Below are 19,148 nucleotides of genomic sequence, written 5' to 3' on the forward strand. Positions count from 1 at the left end.
GCCACAGTGCCACTTATGGCTTTTTCTGGTTATGTGGTACTGAGGAATTGAACCCAGGGCCTCATGCATGTGAGGCAAGCACTCTACCACTGAGCTACATTCCCAGCCCAATTTCATAGGGTTTTAAGCAACAGCCTTACCAAGAAAATGTAGAATGAAATGAACTCCAGAAAATGGAAAGAAGAGATTTTTTTTCTTTTCTTTTTGTTTTATCTATTTATCTTTGGGAATGACAAAGCAGAATAAATGAAGCAGTGGGAACTCACTAGCATTATGTTGTATGAACTATACAACATGTGGGTGGGAGTGGGAGGGAAAAACTGGGAGAGAGTGAGGGGAAGGGGTTATGTTTCCCCCAAAAAATGTACTCTTCCCCCAAAAGTGTACTCTGTACCTGACCTTCATAGCAATAAAAATGCACAAGTGAGCAGATATGCCAAGTGCAAGCAGCTCATGCCTATAAATCATACTTAGGAGGCTGCTGAGATCTGAGGGTAGAGATTTGAAGCCATCCCCAGCAGTAAAGTCTGTGAGACTCATATGTTCAATTAGCCACCAAAACCCCCAAAAGTAGAGCTCCAAGAATAAAAAGGAACAGTGCTCAGGCCATGAGTTCAAACCCAGGACCAGCACATCCAAAAATATGAGGTTATATAATTTACAGAAAAATAGATGGAACTTGTATGAAAGAAGCCAAATTGAGAATGATCAGTATTGCTTCTTTTCTCCTATATACATAATCTTCTCCCTCACCAATAAAACACAAAAGATAAAAAGCTAAAGGTAAAATGGGGACTCACTTGAATGAGGATATCCAGTGGCAAGTGATGGCTTAATGATAGGATGATATTTGAGTATTATATAAGGGCAATAGATGAATGTAGGAAAATAGAATAAGTAAGCCCAGCTTAAAAGAAATTTAAGAATTAAGAACAATGATTTCAATGGGGAAGCAGCTAGCAGAAAAGGAGCTGGTCTTTGACTCACATTGTAGGATCTATCATTCTGGGTTTTGCAAAGTAACTTCAAATGGGGGAACTTTTCCTGAATTTATGACAGTTCATTTTGGTTACCTTCTCTCCTGAGCTGCATGTCCTCTGATAGATCCTGGAGAAGAGTGACATGAACAGCATCCCCACGTGGAAAGGGCTGGGATGAAATACCATTAGAAATGACTGTCTCTGCCGTTCACTAAAGCTCCAGCACTCACTAGCATAACTCACTTCTTGAAGTTAGCAGAGGAAGGCCGCAGACACACCCTGCTGCTGCTCAAGTTGAGGACTTTGGAAGGCCAGCCCTTGCTGTGAGCCTTGAGAGGCACTGAGAAGACCAGGCAGCTGCTTTGTGACTTCTACCTCAAATTCTAAGAGAGATTAATGGTTTAGTAGAGTGAGCCCTGCCTCAGCTGACCAGAGAGGTGTTTGTCATATAGGAAGTAAAGAGGCAGTAAGCCAAACTGAGTGTTCCAGGACCCAGTACGGATGGGGTACAAACTTGTTCCTACTTTCAGAGTCATGGTTAAATATCCAGTACTGGTCCTTGCCTATCCAAGGATTTCAAGCAAATATGAATTCCAAGATCACCTTCACCAGAAGCAGTTGGTGAGGGAGTTATAGAAGTGCTCACCTGACTACATACCCAGGTGAAAACAGGTTAAGATAGATTGCTTGAAATCTGTCCATAGGAGACAATGTGTGTCTTCTTATCATCTCCTTCCTTTTCAAGGATCCTAGACCAAGGCTGCTGATCTCAGTGTCTTGAAGCTGAAGGAAGACATAGGATATGAGTGTATTCCATTTACTAGATGATCTATGGAGGCAATGTGGGAGAAAAATGAGGAAAGGGGTAACAAGTTTGACAAGAAATGTACTCACTACCTTACATATGTAACTGTAACCCCTCTGTTCATCACCTTGACAATAAAATTAAATTAAAAAAATAAAAAATAATACACTGAGCACTGGTGACTGACACCTGTAATCCTAGTTATTCAGGTGGCTGAGATCGGAGGATGGAAGTTTGAAGCCTAGGCAGAAAAGTCTGTGAGACTTTTATCTCCAATTAAACCCAAAACACCTGGAAGTGGAACATTGGACCAAGTGTTAGAGCAGTAGCCTTGATCAAAAAACCTCAGGGACAGTGTGCAGGCCCAGAGTTCAAGCTACACCAAAAATTAAAAAGAAATATACCAGAGACCACACAAGCCTGACCGTGGTGTTTCCCGGGAGGCCCTATGCCATGTGACCAGAAATGTGATGCCTTACTTATGCTCTGAGTCTGACAGGGCTTAAGGTATGGGTAGAAGAAACTGACTTTGAATGTAGCAGAGGTGTCAGGCACCTTGGAATTCAGGTGAGTACTGAGGGAGACTGAGATGAAGCTGAGGAACCTCAGGAGTCTTTTAGAGACTCATGCAGGTGACTAGGCAGCTGCTTCTGACTAATGCCTCATAGTGTGAGAGGGAGGGGTGTGGTGGAAAGAGCACTACCTCAGCAGAGGGATGGGGCCCAGGTCTAGAGGCAGTCAGGTGAAATATGGGGCAACACTGAGGGGTCCAGCACCCAGTACAAATGGAGTTCAGCATTTCCTCTACTTTTCACATGGAGTCCCATTCCTTACTTAATTCTAAAATCTGTGGGAGGATATTCAGGTCCTGAGAGGGGCAAGGTTGTGCCTAGAGCAAAGGGTAGGACTCAGGGAGGAATGAGAGACAGAGGGGTCCTCCACATTCCAGCAGCCCTGAGAAGCCCAGGTCTTAGTGGCCTGATTCAAGTCATTTGTGTGTGTATATGTGTGTATGCGTGTGTGCGTGTGTGTGTGTGTGTGTGTGTGTGTGTGTGTGTGTGTGTGTGCATCAGTCCTGTGGCTTGGACTCAGGTCCTGGGTGCTATCCTTGAGCTTTTTTGCTCAAGGTTAGCACTCTACCACTTGAGCTACAGCTCCACTTTTTTTTTTTTTTTGTAATTAAGTGCAGCTAAGAGTCTCACACACTTTTCTGCCCAAACTGGCTTTGAACCAAGCTCCTCAGATCTCAGATTGCTGAGTAGCTAGGTATATAGCTAGGAGCCATGTGTGCCAGACTTAAAGTCACCTTTAATTGTGATTTGAAGACTTGTCTCAGGAAGAAGTGGATCATTGTTTCACAGCCCTTAGGGAGGAATTAGGAGAACCTCAAGGTAAAACACAGGAAACCTGCCCAACTCTCAGACCGAGTAGCTCCAGGAAGAGACCCAATCCCTGGCTTCCTAGTCATGATTTAGGTCATAGAGATGAGGTCATGGAGATAAGAATCCTCTTCATGGCTAGAAGCTAGTGTCTCATACCTGTAATCCTAGCTACTCAAGAGGATGAGATCTGAGGATTGTGCTTCCAAGTCATCCTGGGTAGGAAAGTCCATGAGACACTTATCTCCAATTAACCAGTAGAAAATGGGAAGTGTATCTGTGGCACAAAATAGTGGAGTGCTAGCCTTGAGTGAAAAAACTCAGACAGCACTCAGTTGCTGAATTCAAGCCCCACAGCCACCCCCCCCCAAAAGCTTCTTTATGGATGGATGTCCCAATGAGTTCCAGCTTCACTACCATCTTCCAGATTTCAGCAGGTAAGAACTTGGAGTGAGAAAAGATATCAGACTAATGAGGACTACTCCTAGTGAACTGAGGGAGATGTGCAAGATTTACTAGGAATCAAGGTAAGGTCATGGTCAGAGTTAAATTCCAGCCCAAACACAGCTCCCCCCCTCCCCACATGATAAAAATCTCAGGACCCTGAAGGAATTAGTCTTCCCTTACTTCCTCTTCTAATTACTGAGAGAAACATGGTTATGGATTTTTAAAAGTGAGTTTGGTCATCACAGAGAGAACTATCAACCTTGCATATATCAAGGTGAGGACCAGCCCATTCTCCATCCCCACTGCCCACTTCCTGTCCTGTCAAGACAGCAGCAACAATGGGTCTTGGGTCTCAAAGATTTTTTTCTGAGGTGTTTACAGGACAGGAACAAGGCTCTGTGAGTAGAAGCAATTTCTGAGGGTAGACAGAGGAAACCTGCCAGTCAAATAATCCAGTTTTGGCCCTTTTGTAACCATGAACAGGAGCTGTGTAGTCAGTACAGCAATAGAACCAGTGCTCCATGTATCATTCCATCTCAAGGGATGCTGGGAGAAATATCCTTAGTGTGAGGTTCATGGAGGGGAGAGGTTCAACTTTAAGAGCAGTCCAGTTGAAAGCAGAGGATGTACAGAAGAACTTCTCACTCATGAAGTGTTCCACAATTATTCTGCTTCCTTTCCTGTGATTCCCCACAAAGGTTAGTGGTGGGGCTCTAAATAGGAGAGTGCCTTCTTTTGGTTCAGAGTTCCTAAAATCTTAGCAGTATTGTCATTGCTTCCAGGTAAGCGTTTATAAAGTTTCCCTAAAGATGTAGGGACCCACTACTTAGAGTTTTTGTCTCAGATCCTTGACTTTGATTGCAAAATAAGATTTTTCAGGACAAGTCACAATGGTCAGGAAACATGGCTTTATGGAGAAAGCAAGCAAGCAGAAAGGCAGAGGCATACTCTAACAGAGTCTGGGTATTCAATGGGGGACACCCTGAACGTTAAGAATCTTTCTATAATTTTTGCTTTTTATTGTTATTATAAAGATGATGTATATAGGGATTACAGTTTCATAAGTCAGGTAAAGAGTACCTTTCTATTGGAAAAATATTACCCCTTCCCTCACATTCTTCTACTTTTCCCCTCCCATTTCCACCCAATAGTTGTATAGTCGATTTATAACGTAGTGTCTAGTAAGCACCACTGTTGCACTTGTTCACCATTTGTCCTGCGTATGTTGAGATTCTTAAAGGAAAAATATCAGAATCTGTGAGAGGTTGAAATAACAGCTGAGGATGCACTAAAGAAATATTTTCCCAGGCAGGAGCTCCTCAATAATGCAGCTACGCTAAATTTGTCAACAGAGCCCCTAAGGATATCTAGTGAACAATCCCCAAACCAAACAAGGCACACAGAAAACAAAAAAACAACAATACATTAGAAGTCTTCTTATTTCCATTTATCCTAATCTTTTTGATAAAAGGCAGGGTTTGACTTAAACTTATTCTAGGATAAATGGTTTTATTCCCACACCTGGTTCACTTAATCTCTCTTCCTGTTGGACTTTAATCACTTGGGCTCAGGGGCTCTGAGACTGACCTCCTCATTAAATTTTGATCATTATGTTCAGGCATTCCTCCAAAGAAAGGATATATTCCACCATACTTTTGCTTTTTTTTTAAAGACAGTTGTCCATCATTGAGATAAGTATTTTGCACCTGGAGGAATCATTTTCTTAAGCATTTGCTTTTTCTAGGATACATGTGTTTAAAAAGAGCAATGTTCTTGCTGTGTTATCAAAACATTAATTATTTGGCGTCAGCAGGCAAGATCAGATGGAGAAAGTTTCTCTTTCTTGTTCTTTTCTTTTTCCTTGGAGCAATACTGCAGTTTATAAAGTAGTATAAGGGTTTAAGCTAAGAAGATAGTACTTCTATGTTTCTTTTTTTTTTTTTTTCGGTCGGTCATGGGGCTTGAACTCTGGGCCTGGGCGCTGTCCCTCAGCTCTTCAGCTCAAGGCGAGCGCTCTACCACTTGAGCTACAGCGCCACTTCTGGTTTTCTGGTGGCTTATTGGAGATAGGAGTCTCACAGTCTCTCCTGCCCGGGCTGGCTTTGAACCGCAATCCTCCGATCTCAGCCTCCTGAGTAGCTAGGATTACAGGCCTGAGCCACCAGCGCCCAGCTGTACTTCTATGTTTCTAAATACAGCGTTTGTACCTGAATTCCTGGCTGTAGTTTACCACACTTCATATTCCCTAATCTATGCTGCCTAATTTTTTATTAATGTTTTCTTATTGTGAAAATACCATACAGAGAGGTTACAATTATTTGAGCAAGGTAATGAGTACATTTCTTATCAGGCATTGTTGCCTCCTCCTTTGTTTCCCCTTACCATCCTTGTCCTCCCATCTCCATGACTACAGATGCCCCTCAGTAGATGAATGAATCAAGAAAATGTGTTATATATACACAATGGAATTCTATGCCTCCATCAGAAAGAATGACATTGCCCCATTTGTTAGGAAATGGAAAGACATGGAAAAACATTATATTAAGTGAAGTAAGCCAGGCCCAAAGAAACATAGGTCCCATGGTTTCCCTTATTTGCAATAACTAGTATATGTCTGAGACAAGCAGAAACGGTCAGTTAAGTTGATGTCAGGTGAAATGAACCCTAAGATAAGTACTCAAATGGTTTTTCTTTCTTGCTATTGTTTCTAACATATTTATAAGGTGATTTTTTTGTTGCTTTGTATGTCCCTCCCCCACAGTATAACCCCTGCTTTCACTGTATTTGATGTTGGTATAATTTGGGGAGGGGAGGGGAAAAAACAAATGTTTAAATAGGGATACAGGTGGACCCATTGCAACAATGAAATGCTGCCTCATTATTTTGAGGTTTTTTTGTATTAAATGTTATTATTATTATAAAGGTGATGTAAATAAGGGATTCCATTTCATGTCAAATAATGCTTTTCTTTTTGGACAGTATCGCCATTTCCTTCACTCTCACCCAGTATCCCCACACATCCTCATCCACGAGTTGTATAGTTCATTTACAACATATTGTCTAGTGAGCATCACTGCAGCATTTGTTCACCCTTTGTCCCTCCATACTTTGAGATCCATAAAAGAAAAGTACCAGGGTCTGTAGGAGCCTGAAAGATGGCAGAGGATGCACAAAGGAAAACCCTCCCCAGGCAGAAGCTCCTTAGCAATGCAGCTACACTTACCTTGTCAGCACAGCACCCAGAGCATCGAGTGAGAGTCCTCAAACCATGCTTCACTCCTTCATTTCCCTTCAGATGTCTCTGGGAGTAACAAACTTTTTGAAGCTAGATGCTGGTGGCACAGGCCTGTAACCTAGCTACTAGTAAGGAGGCTTAGTATGAGACTTTAGGTTCCTACTAGTCTAGGCAGGCAAAGCTGTGAGACTCTCATCACCAATGATCCACTAAGAAACCCAGAAAGCTCTAAGAGATAGAACCCGGGCCCTGAGTTCAAGCCCTAGTACCAGCACAAAACAAACAACTGTGGTGTTGAAGGCCAGAGGATCTGACTCTGGGTGGGGTCAAAAGGAGTAAGCAACTGGACTAAGGAGTTCTTCACTAATTAAATGAACCCCAACTTGTTATCTTTAGCCTTGTTACCAGCACTATATAAGTGAACATCTAGTGAGACATGTGTCTCTGTCTGCATTAGATTATGCTAAGAGAGTTTGTTCTGAGCTCTGCAGGACACTGAGCACAGTGAGGCCTCAGCTCTGCAAGTTGTGCTGGTGAGATTCTGAGGGTGACCAGAGGATGCTTTCCTTAGATAGAAGGCCCTGAAATAATCCAGCAGAACCCCTGCTATAGTTGATTGGCTCTGTCCTTTACCTTCTCCCATTCCTTGTTTTCAATTGCTTTATTCATTCTTGCCTCAGGGGCTAGGGAATTAACAACATTGGGCTAAAGTTTTGGCCAAAGAGTCCCAGTCTCTAAGAGGTCCTGGTGGGAGGAAGGGCTGGACAGCAAAAGCTGTATGAGCAGCTCCACAAATAATCTAACTGAAGCTCTATTGTCAGGCCTGTGCACAGAGGCATCTAGTCAGGTGACCACTGTCTGCAGTCCTTCCTGCAGCCTCAGTGGATGATGAGAGTAAAGGCTTGGTGTGAGGAGAACAGAATGAGGAGGTCTGGGGGATGGGGTGGAGGCACTATTGAAATCAATGATAGTACCCGAAGTGAGGCTGGAGGGTCCCTCAGAATCCTCATGTTCCTCTGTTTATCTTTGCTGAGCCAGACCTGAGGACTGCTACCTGGTCTCTTTTGCTTTAAGGTTAGAAAAAATGAAAAGCCACACCCTTGAGAGATGTGAAATTACATTGTTAGGGAGAAGAACTCTGACTTATGTTTCAGGCTTCTCAGGGAAGCCTGTCCTTGCTGTATATCCAGGGAGGCCCCATGCAAGGTGTCTGGGGACATGATGGCTCAGGTAAGCTTTGGGCCTAAGGGATCAGACCCAGGATTAGGTAGGTAGAATAGGTCACTTAGTAGAGTAAAGACCGGGTACTTCTGAGAGTGAAGGGGAGGGTTTAGAAAGAATTGGGATTACCCTGTGTGTGTCCAGCCCCACAACTGCAGTAAGGCTGCTGAGGCCCCACCCAGAGGGACAAGGCCACTGCTTTATGCCTTTAGCATCTGGGTCTGAGAGAGATTAGTGGTTTGGAAAAAAGAGAACAGCTTCATCAAATGGTCAATCCTTTATTTGCAATAACTAGTAAATGTCTGAGTCAAGCAGAAAAGGACAGATAAGTTGATGTTAGGGGAATGAACCCCAATATAAATATTCAAATGTTTTTTTGTTTTTTTCCTTTCATGCAATTGTTTCTATCATATTTATAAGATGATTTCTATGTTGCTTTGTATGTACTTCTCCCACAGTATAACCCATACTTTCACTGTTTTTGATGTTGGTATAATTTGTGGAGGGGAAGGGAAAAAAGCAAATTGTTTAACTAGGGATACAGGTGGACCCATTGCAACAATGAGATGTACAAGTCGTTATGTCGAAAAACAAACTTAACAATTTTGGTGGGGAGTGGGGGGGATGACTGAGTGGGGGGAAGGGTGGAGTATGGGAATGGATGGGAAGGGGAAACAACGAGAAGGCAACAATGCTTGATGAGAAATGTACTCGTTAACTTGCCCATGTCATTGTAACTCCAGTGTACGGTATTCTCACAATAAAAAAAAGAAAGTCAAGGTGATTTGTTGTTGGGGGATTTAATTTTTGAGTTCCAGGTATATTTTAGATATGAGACCCTTGTCCCTGGTATGGCTAGTGAAGATCTTCTCCCAATCTGTGGGCTTCCTATTGATCTTGCTAGCTATGACCTTTGCCATGCAGAATCTCTGCAACTTCATGCAATCCCATTTGTCCAACCTTTCTTTCATTTAGAAACAACTGTCCAATAAATAAGTGGGCTAAAGACTTACAGAGAAACTTCTCTGAAGAGGAAAGAAGGATGGCCAATAGACACATGAAGATATGCTCAACCTCCCTAGCCATAAAAGAAATGCAAATCAAAACAACACTGAGACACCACCTCACCCCAGTTAGAATGGTTATAATCAAGAACTCTAATAACAACAAATGCTGGAGGGGATGTGGACAAAAGGGAATCCTACTGCATTGTTGGTGGGAGTGTAAACTTGTTCAACCACTTTGGAAAGTAGTATGGAGGTTCTTCAAAAGACTCCACATAGAGCTCCCCTATGTCCCAGCAATCCCACTTTTGGGCATTTACCCAAATGATCACAAACAAGACCATACTAAAGCTAGCAGCACAACTATGTTTATTACATCATTATTTACCATAGCTAAGATATGGAACCAACCCAGATGCCCCTCAGTAGATGAATGGATTGAGAAAATGTAGTATATATACAAAATGGAATTCTATGCCTCCATCAGAAAGAATGACATTGCCCCATTTGTTAGGAAATGGAAAGACTTGGAAAAAATTATATTAAGTGAAATAAGCAAGGCCCAAAGAAACATGGGTCCCATGGTTTTCCTAATCTGCAATAATGAGAGTATGTCTGATACAATCAGAAAAGTTCAGATAAGATGATGGTAAGCAAAATGAACCCCAAGATAAGGACACAAGTGGTTTTTTCTTTCTTCCTATTGTTTCTAACATATTTATAAGGTACTACGTGATTTTTTGTTGCTTTGTATGTTCCTCCCTCACGGTATAACCCCTGTTTCCACTCTATTTGATATAACAAATATCTGAAATAAGCAGAAACGGTCAGATAAGTTGATGTTAGGTGAAATGAGCTCCAAGATAAGGACTCAAATAAATGATGTTTCTTTCTTGCTATTTTTCTAATATATTTATAAGATGATTTCTTTGTTGCTTTGTATGTACCTCCCCCACAGTAAAACCTCTGTTTTCACTATGTTTGATGTTGGTAAAATTTGTGGAGGGGAAGGGAAAAAACAAATTGTTTAAATATGGATACAGGTGGACCCATTGCAACAATGAGCTGTATAAGACGTTATGTCAAAAAATGAACTCTACAGCTTTGGCAGGGTTGGCGGGGAGGGCAGAGATGGGAAGGGGAAACAAAGGAATAGGCAACAATGCTTGATAAGAAATGTACTCATTACCTTGCTCATGTAATTATAACCCCTCTGTACGGTATTTTCACAATAATTTTTTTCAAAAAACAAACTTTACAACTTAGGTGGGGAGGGAGGAGTTGGGGAGAGAAGGGATGGTAGGGGAAAAGTAAAGGAGGGGGTAACAATGCTCAGTAAGAAATGTGCTCATTACCTTACTCATGTAACTGTGACCCTTTTGTACAGTATTTTTACAATAAAAAACCATTTTAAAAAAAGAAAGGTAAAAAAAATACTTTACAATTTAGGCTGGGGCAGGGGCATGTAGTGGAGGTGGGAGGGAAGGGATGGTAGGGGAAAACAAAGGAGGAGGCAACAATCCTTGATAAGAAATGTGCTCATTACCTTTCTCATGTAATTGTAACTGCTCTGTACAGTATTTTCACAATAAAACGTATTAAAAAAAAGAAAGAAAGTCAAGGTAAGACATGAAACAGGACTGAGAGTCTCAAGACCAAGTAGAGGTTGGGGTCCAACCTTGTCTCTTATTTCAGGATAAGTACTGTCTTTCCACTTTGAAATCTTCTCTTTCTTTTTAAGTTCTGAGACTGGGGCTGGAACTGGGTAGCTGCAACCTTTGATAGCACTCTACCAAGTGTGCCACACCTCCCACTCATCAACTTTGAAATCAGAGGGAGGTAGTTGAAGGGATGAAAGAGACAGGTCCGACCTGAATCAAGGGAAAACTCAGGGAGACACGAAGGACACTGCATTCTGGGACAGAGAGCAACCTCCATTCTCCCTCATTCCTGGGAGGCCCTGAGCTGTGGCTAGATTCAGAGCATCTTCACTTCTGTCTTTGGCCTGGATTCAGGGAGGAGTGGTGTTGGTCTAATGAGTGACATCTATCTGCTCAGTGGAGCCCTGAGCTGGGCAAGGAATCCCCGAAGGAAGATGTGAGAATCCTGCCCCTCTTTGTAGCCCAGGATGCTTCCAGGAATCACTATGGAGAAAGATGCCATGACTGCTGGTCCACTCAGAGTTTGGTTGGTGTTTATGACATGGTGTGGCAGTGGCCTTGACCTGCAAATTGGATCTGGAGGTCAACTGAGGAAAAAGCTCATAACCTCATGAAGAGGAACCTCTTCACTGCATTCCACACAAAAGATAGCCCCTGAGCCCTCACATCACTGTCAGCTGTGAGAAATCACATGAGTAGAAACCCAAGACCTCCATCCTCATTTATGTATCTCAGGTGTTAGGAGGGTGAAGCCTTGGGGATAGAGAAGTCACTAGAACATTGCAAGTTTTATTGACGTGGCTGTCACTGGTCAGCCAAGAGACATGTCCAAAATCTATTAATATTGTGAATATGATGATAGAAGGACACCCTCCTCACCCAAATACCCAGAGTCTTTGCCCCAAGAAGTCCTTCCCATTAGGTATGGGGAAACCTAGAAAGCCTTTGTGGATTGGTCTCCCCTTAATTCCTCTTCTGGTGTCACACAGAAGTAAGGCTTTGGCTTAAGGATGGTGTCCTTGCATTATCATGGGGTGAGTTCTTGACCTTGTACTCATCAAAGTGAAGACTCAGCAGGACCCACATCTACATGCCTTATATCATCTCTAGTCGAGGTAGCATCTTCTCCTACCTCGGTTATCCCTGAATCTCACTGCCTTATTTCCTCAGGTACAGAGAACAAAGGCCAAATGGCTGGATATAGGAGTCTTCCCCAGGAAGTGGGGCCCCAAGTAATTCTACTGTATTCCCTTTTCTTCAGATAAACATCTGGGCTCATCTAGTCAAGGGAACATCTTGCCACTATACCAAATACTCATTACCCTTCCAGGTATCCTGGGAGGAATAACCTTAGTGTGACATGGTAAGAAGCAAGTGATCCAGATCTCTGAACGTTTGAAAGTAAATCTGAGTGGGGAACAAAGGACAATGCCACCCAATGCAGAATCAAAAATACTTCAGCTGTCCCCATATTATTATCTCTGAGCATGTTGTTGTCTAGTCATGAACCTCCTCTCTTCTGCCTCAGGAGTCCCAGGGATAAAGGAGGATGTGGATAATAGAACTATTGTGAAATACATAAATGAAGAAGCTGAAGCTTTGTGAGTGTGTGAAAGTGACACTTGAACATGAGCATAGGAATCCCCTCTCCAAAAAGTGAGCCCTTAAATAATCCAGTTGTACTCAGCAAGTCGTCCTTGCTGGGAAAATCTCACTCTTTACAACTCAAGGGAATGTGGGTGCAACAGCCTTGGATTATGAAGTTGAAAGGCCTGGGTTCTGCGAGGGATCAGGTTGGAGAACAGAAGAACCCTCTACCCAATAAGGGTTCCAAAATCACTTATCTGTACTATTGTTGTCAGAAGTGTATATGTATGCATCTATTCAGGAAAATGCATCTTTCTAACTCCAGGGACTCTGCAAATCAGAGCAGTGCACTGAGTTCTTCAAGACCACTGAATGGAGCGGGTTCTGTTCTTCCTATCATAGTGATAGATGCTGAAGGTACACAGAGGAAACTCCCAACAGGTCCTGAAAGAATCCAGGTATACCTGCGCTATATTTACTCTCCTTGGCTTATCAACACAGGCAAGTTTACCTACTATTCCCCTGTCCCTTTCCAATACAGAGCTACCTGGGACTCACACACTTTGTGTATTTGATCCTTTCATAGGAAGGCCTGGGCTCTCAGGAGTAATGGGGGAACAGAGAAGGAGCAGAGAAGGTGTTGTTGTTAAATGCAGGGACTCAAAACAATCCAGCAATGGCACTTACTTTCATTCCTCTGTCCAGATTCATTCTGGTTAAGTGAGTATTCTCAACTTTCCTGAACATCTTTTTTTTTTATCCACAATAAGTGGCCCTTGGAGTAGAGACTTGGGTCTGGTTCATATAGAGGACAGGTTCAGGATCTGAAACAGATGACAATGAGATCTCAGGGTGGACAGAGGCAATTCATCCTCAAGATGTAGTGGCTTCTAACATTCCAGATGCACGCCTACTGAAATCCCTATTCACAGGGCCTTATCTCCACAGGTTATTATTTCCACAAGTCCTCTACCCTTTCTTTGAACTGAAGGATAATTCTGTGTCTGAGGTCCTTGGATGGAAGATCTTGGGTTCTCTGAAGGGTCCAGTTAAAGCAGAGGAGAAACAGAAGAAGCCGCAATTTCGTGGACCATCTTGAAACAATAAGCTCTGCACAAGTGAGCTTCTGATCAACAGAAAGCCCTCTTCGGCCCTGAAGAACCCATGACTCTGAGCCATCTTCTTATATCTGCAGATGTACAAAGTGGAGAAGAGAACACTCTAGGATGGATGGAGGTGAGACTGTGAAAATGGAAAGGAGATATACTCTACTTCCACAAGTTCTCAAAATATTCCATCTGCAATCCTGCTTTCTACTTTGTCTAAAAGTATATCTCAAGCCAGCATCCCACCCTTTTTCCCATCCCTCCTTATAACTAATTGACCCTGGTAGCCTCATGTTTGTTGTGAAATAGCAGAAATGCTGATGTAATACATGTGTATGCTGATTTCTGCCTTGCACCCAGCAGCATCTGTGCAGGTGAATGTGTTCCTCTTCCTAACCCCTCTGCCACAGTGTCTATTGAAGATTTTGACTTGTACTGAGGTATTTTGGGGTAATTGCTCCTGCCTTTATATGGTGTTAGATGAGAACTCAGTTTGATACAAGGAATAATTTTCTTTTCTCAGATAGAAGGTCCCACCATAATCAAAATGCACTCTTGTTGTGACCCTTGTGCCCACTGTTGTGTCTCCTCATCCTGGAGTCTCTCCCCCTGCTACACACCATTACAATTCAGAAAATCCTCTAAGAAATTTGAATGGGAGGGACACAAGTCATGGGAACCATAGAATTCATTCATATATATATATATATATATATATATATATATATATATATATATATAAAACCTTTTCTTGATCCATTCATCTACTGAGGGGCATCTGGGTTGGTTCCATATCTTAGCTATGGTGACTAATCCTACAATAAACACCGTTGTGCTGGTAACTTTAGTATGGCCTTGTTTGTGTTCATTTGGGTAAATGCCTAGACGTAAGATTGCTGGCTCATAGGAGAGCTCTATCTTCAGTAATTTGTAGTGTTTGAACTCAGGTCCCGGTGGCATTCGACCAGTGTAGTCACTCACTCTCCCTTTCTTTTTCTTCAGTTTATTCCCAAATAGGATCTATTGGTAGAAATGATCTACTGGTAGGGTGCAGTATCCTGGAAAGGCTTGGACCTCAATCCTCTTAATTGTATTTCCCACATATTTTGGGCGACAAGGCACACACACTATTTTCTTGTTTAAGATGAGATTTCACCAAATTTTTGCCTGAGTATATCTCACACTGCAATCTTTCCAAACTCAGCTTCTAGGGCAAGCAGGTTTATAGTCATGCCACCAATTCTAGCTCCTCACCTTTCCTTCTATATCAAGGGACACTGTGATGAATAGTTTTGGTCAGAATTTGTTAGATAGAGGAGGCCCAGGCTCTATTAGAGGTACCAGAAAGAGAGGGGAGCAGAAGGTGAGCCCAGGAACCCCCACCACCTAGTCCAGGGTTCCTTCCTGATGTCATTGCTTCATTAGAGGTAATAAAGTAAGGGTAACACTCAACCTCTCCCCAAGTACTTAGTTCAGTACTTGGTGACCATGGAGATAAGAAAGGGATTAGTTCCCTGGACAGGAGGGGCACAGGTTCTGAGAGGGAGACAGGTGAAAGCAGGGGTTAACTAGAGGAAGCTCAAACCTAGGGTTAGGGTCATGAAATAATCCACTTATGCTAAGTTGGCTAGACTTGAACCCCTGGAACAACCAGCCTGATAAGTACTCCCCACCCATTAGTCACCTAACCCTTACCTTTACCTTTTGACCTCACCATCAGTTTCCCCAGGAAGTACCTGAGAGTAACAAGTATTGTGGTCTGGAGTTTCATGAATACTAGAGGCATGAACTCTGAGATGCATCCACATGTGTTCAGAGGGTGAGAAAAGGAAGGTCTGAACTAGGTAGAAGAGCCCCAAATAAAGCATCTTCACCCTTGTTCTGAGCCATGCTCCAGAGTCTCTGGTCAAGTGAAGCTCCTACATTTTCTCTATCCCCACCAGTACATGGAACATGGAGAGTCACAGCCTTGGTATTATCACCTTGGTGTGGAGAGGGCAGGGCTCTATAAGGCCTATGTTAGTGGTTAACTCACTCCTGGTGAACATGAGTCAGGAACATTTACTTCATCATGGAATAATCAAGGAAATAAGGGCCTTGGTTAGTCAGGACCAAGATTGTTAAGAAAAGATGCTAGACTCCAGGTTGAGGGAAACCCAGAGGAAGTCTGCCCCTCCTGTCAGTACAGGGAGGTCCTGTGTTTTCTATCTAGGGTAGTGGTATCATACCTTTCTAGATCATAGAGAGGTAGGAATTTGGTAGATACCATAAATGCTGAAGTTAATAGACCAAGGGTCCAGATGTTGATGGAAATCCATACAGGGACTTAATAATGACTGAAATTCCCCTAGAAATAATAAGACCCTCTCAAGTGGTGACCCTGTGGACCAACTTGCCCTTATTTTCAAATTGAATCCTAATCTACCTCCAACTTTTTGAGAGAGATGACTGGTATCATGAAAGGTGTGGGACCACTTCATGGATAAAAGGGGAAGACTAAGGTAGGAATGAAAGATATTTCAAATCCAATCAGATGTGGACCTCCACAATCCCAGCATCCTGAGGAGGCCCAGGGCAGAGTTCTCAATCTTGCATTTAACAAGGGAGGACTGAACTGCTCACATCACATGGCCCACACTGCTTTCAGTCACCAGATGCTGTCTCCCTGAGTCAGGTATAGTCAGAATACAGGCCTTTTTAATGTCTTTTGTTCTATCACAGGCACCTGTACAATAGTCCTGAGACTATGGGGTAGGTAACTATGCCATGGAAGAAGACATCTGGCAGGCTCTGAGTATAATGGAAGAGTATGATGGGATACAACATTGTATCTATGGAAATCTTAGAAAGCTAAATATGGAAGATTTTTTTTTGCAGGAGCAGTACCTAGAATACCAACAGGTACCCAGAAGTGAGCCTGCTTGCAATGAGTTTGTGTAGAGACTAAAGGCACATGCTGAAATAGCCAGATGAAAATCTTGGAACACTGGGCCCAGCTCAGTAGAGTTCATCCATGTCCTTCTCATCCCTCTATGAAGAATCTTTGAGAGATAAGGAAAATATCCATGTATTTGTTGTTGATATAGAGAAGTGAATCTTCCTAATTGTTCAGACAATTATTAACCCATTTTAATTTGACATCACATTGGAGAAGGTATTTTCTTTGAACTGGAAATACCTAAAAGCAACAAAGATTATAATATGGAGAAACTGAAGCTTAAGACTTACCTTCCCTTAATGTAGTTTCTTCCTTGTAGTTATATATACATACATATATCTATATCCATTTTTATTTTCCAAGTTATTTTGTATGTATGGAAAAATTATCTTATGACATCCAGCAACTCAATGTCTGATTTTTTTTTTGTCAGTCGTAGGGCTTGAACTCCGGGCCTGTGCACTGTCCCTGGGCTCTTCAGCTCAAGGAGAGCACTCTACCACTTGAGCTACAATACCACTTCTGGTTTTCGAGTGGTTTATTGGAGATAAGAGTCTCACGGAGTTTCCTGCCTGGGCTGGCTTTGAACCATGATCCTCAGATCTCAGCCTCCTGAGTAGCTAGGATTACAGGCTTGAGCCACCGGCACCCGGCTTTGTCTGATTGTTTTTTCTACAAACCTTTATTTAAGATATAGCATTGTAAAAGTCTTTGGTAAATGTTTCTGATACTAATAAACTAGCATTAGGTAGGTTTGCCCTCCCACCTAACACAGTACAATTTTGAGCAGCAGTTTTTCCAGGAAGATATCAAGACATAAAGGAAAAGTAAAGGAGAAATGAAGATTTAGGGCTTCAGGGAAGAGCATCCTAGTGTCAGTACCATGGAGCAAACTTGGGATTTGGGAGAAGTGAAGTTTCTTCCTCAAGAGTTGATTGTAATTTTTGCAAGTCAACCCGGTCTAGCTCTCAGATGGCTGGGAGAATGGAAAACTGCTCTTAGCAATTCCTTTGCATACTGAATAAAGACAGAAATCTATTAGGTCCAATATGAGAAGTGAAGTTGGAGAAGTCATAGTCTTTCAGAAGAAGGGGTTGTTAGCAGGTACTAGAGAGATCTGGGCCTGCCATTCAAGAACATCAAATCTACATTGAGATGCTGCAGGATCCCTAGGTTAGAAGGAGGAGAGGGTGAAATGTTTCCCTGTTGAGATAGACCTAAGGGCACAGAATTGACAGCAATGGTCCACCTGAAATATTAGCTATCCTTCCATTTGTGGACTCTTCCCCCATTCATCCTCAAGGTCTCATCTCCACCACTCCCAGAGTTCTTATATTTCCCTTTAAGATCATCAATGGAGAGATGTTTCTGACTCACAGGTTTTGAGGGCTCAAATAGGCTCTCTCATGACTAGAAACCCACTTGTACTGGACTGAAAAGCATGTTGCTAGATTAAAGTGAGTGTCTATATTGGAGGAGAGATGGTCCCTCTTTACTCTCAATTACCAACTAGTCCTTTGAATTTCCCATTCTCTCTACATGAAGATCCTCAGACTAAGGCTTTGGCTTTCCAGCCTTCTGCAATAGGAGAGGGTGAAGGCTAGTTAGGCATTTAATTTCACCAGATGCCATTGGGAACAGAGCTGAAAACAGTGATGCCTCTGATTCATTTGAAGGTATTTCAGCAGGGTTGGTTCCTCTGTTTACCGTCTGCTCTCATCTATGTATCCACAGTGACTGTGTCCATCCCTTCTTAGGATCTCAGTTCAAGAGTGAGAATTTTATATTCCTGTGTAGTACAGGAAGTGGTCCATGAGAGTTGGGATCACTTGCCTTAGTTAGCATCAATAGAATATCATTCTCTCTAATAGATTAATAAAATTCCCTTGTGTTTATACAGCACATTTTCCTGACCCATTCATTGATTGTGGGGCCTTGTTGCTGATTCCATATCTTCTCTATAGTGAATAGTGAAGCAATGAAGATGGTTGTGATAGTGGATTTACTGTAACCTCATTTGTGTTCTACTGGATAAATACCCAGAATAAGGATACTTGATCAAAGGGTAGTTCTAAGTTTATTGTTTTAGGAACCTCCATAGTGTTTTCCAGAGTAGTTGAGTAAGTTTACATTCTCACCAATAGTGTAGTAGAGTTCCCTTTTGGCCACATCCTCAGCAGCATTTATTGGTCAATTGTTAACGTACAGAGAAGACAAAAGAATAAAGTAATGCAAGAATTAGATTTTGCCAGTCCTGGTGGCTCACAACTATAATATTAACTCTTAAGTAGGCTGAGATCTGAGGAGTATGGTTTGGAACCAGCCTAGGCAGGAAAGCCTATGAGACTCTTTTTTTTCTATGAGAGTCTTATCTCTACTAAAAAGTCATAGAGCAGTGGCTCAAGTACTAAAGTGCTAGTCTTGAACAAAACAAAAATTATCAGGGACAGTCACAGACCCTTAATCTAAGCCTTTGTAAAGGAACACACACACACACACACACACACACACACACACACACACACACACACACACACACACACACACACACACACACACACTCATGGAAAAAGAATTTCCTTTCAATTTCTCTATCCCTATATATTTGACTGCTAATTTCTTTCTCAGTTACAAAAACACACTTCCTCTACTGCCAAGTTATCCAATCCTTGGCCAAAAGGTAAAATGATTTCCCAATTGTTGGAAAAATTAGCAGGACTCACTCCTAACATATTCATTCTGAAGCAAAATAAGCCTTCACATAAAGGTAAATATGAAAAACTCC

The sequence above is a fragment of the Dipodomys merriami genome, unplaced genomic scaffold (assembly GCF_024711535.1).
Source record: "Dipodomys merriami isolate MVZ:Mamm:240054 unplaced genomic scaffold, mDipMer1.0.p SCAF_3, whole genome shotgun sequence".
Taxonomy (NCBI): domain Eukaryota; kingdom Metazoa; phylum Chordata; class Mammalia; order Rodentia; family Heteromyidae; genus Dipodomys; species Dipodomys merriami.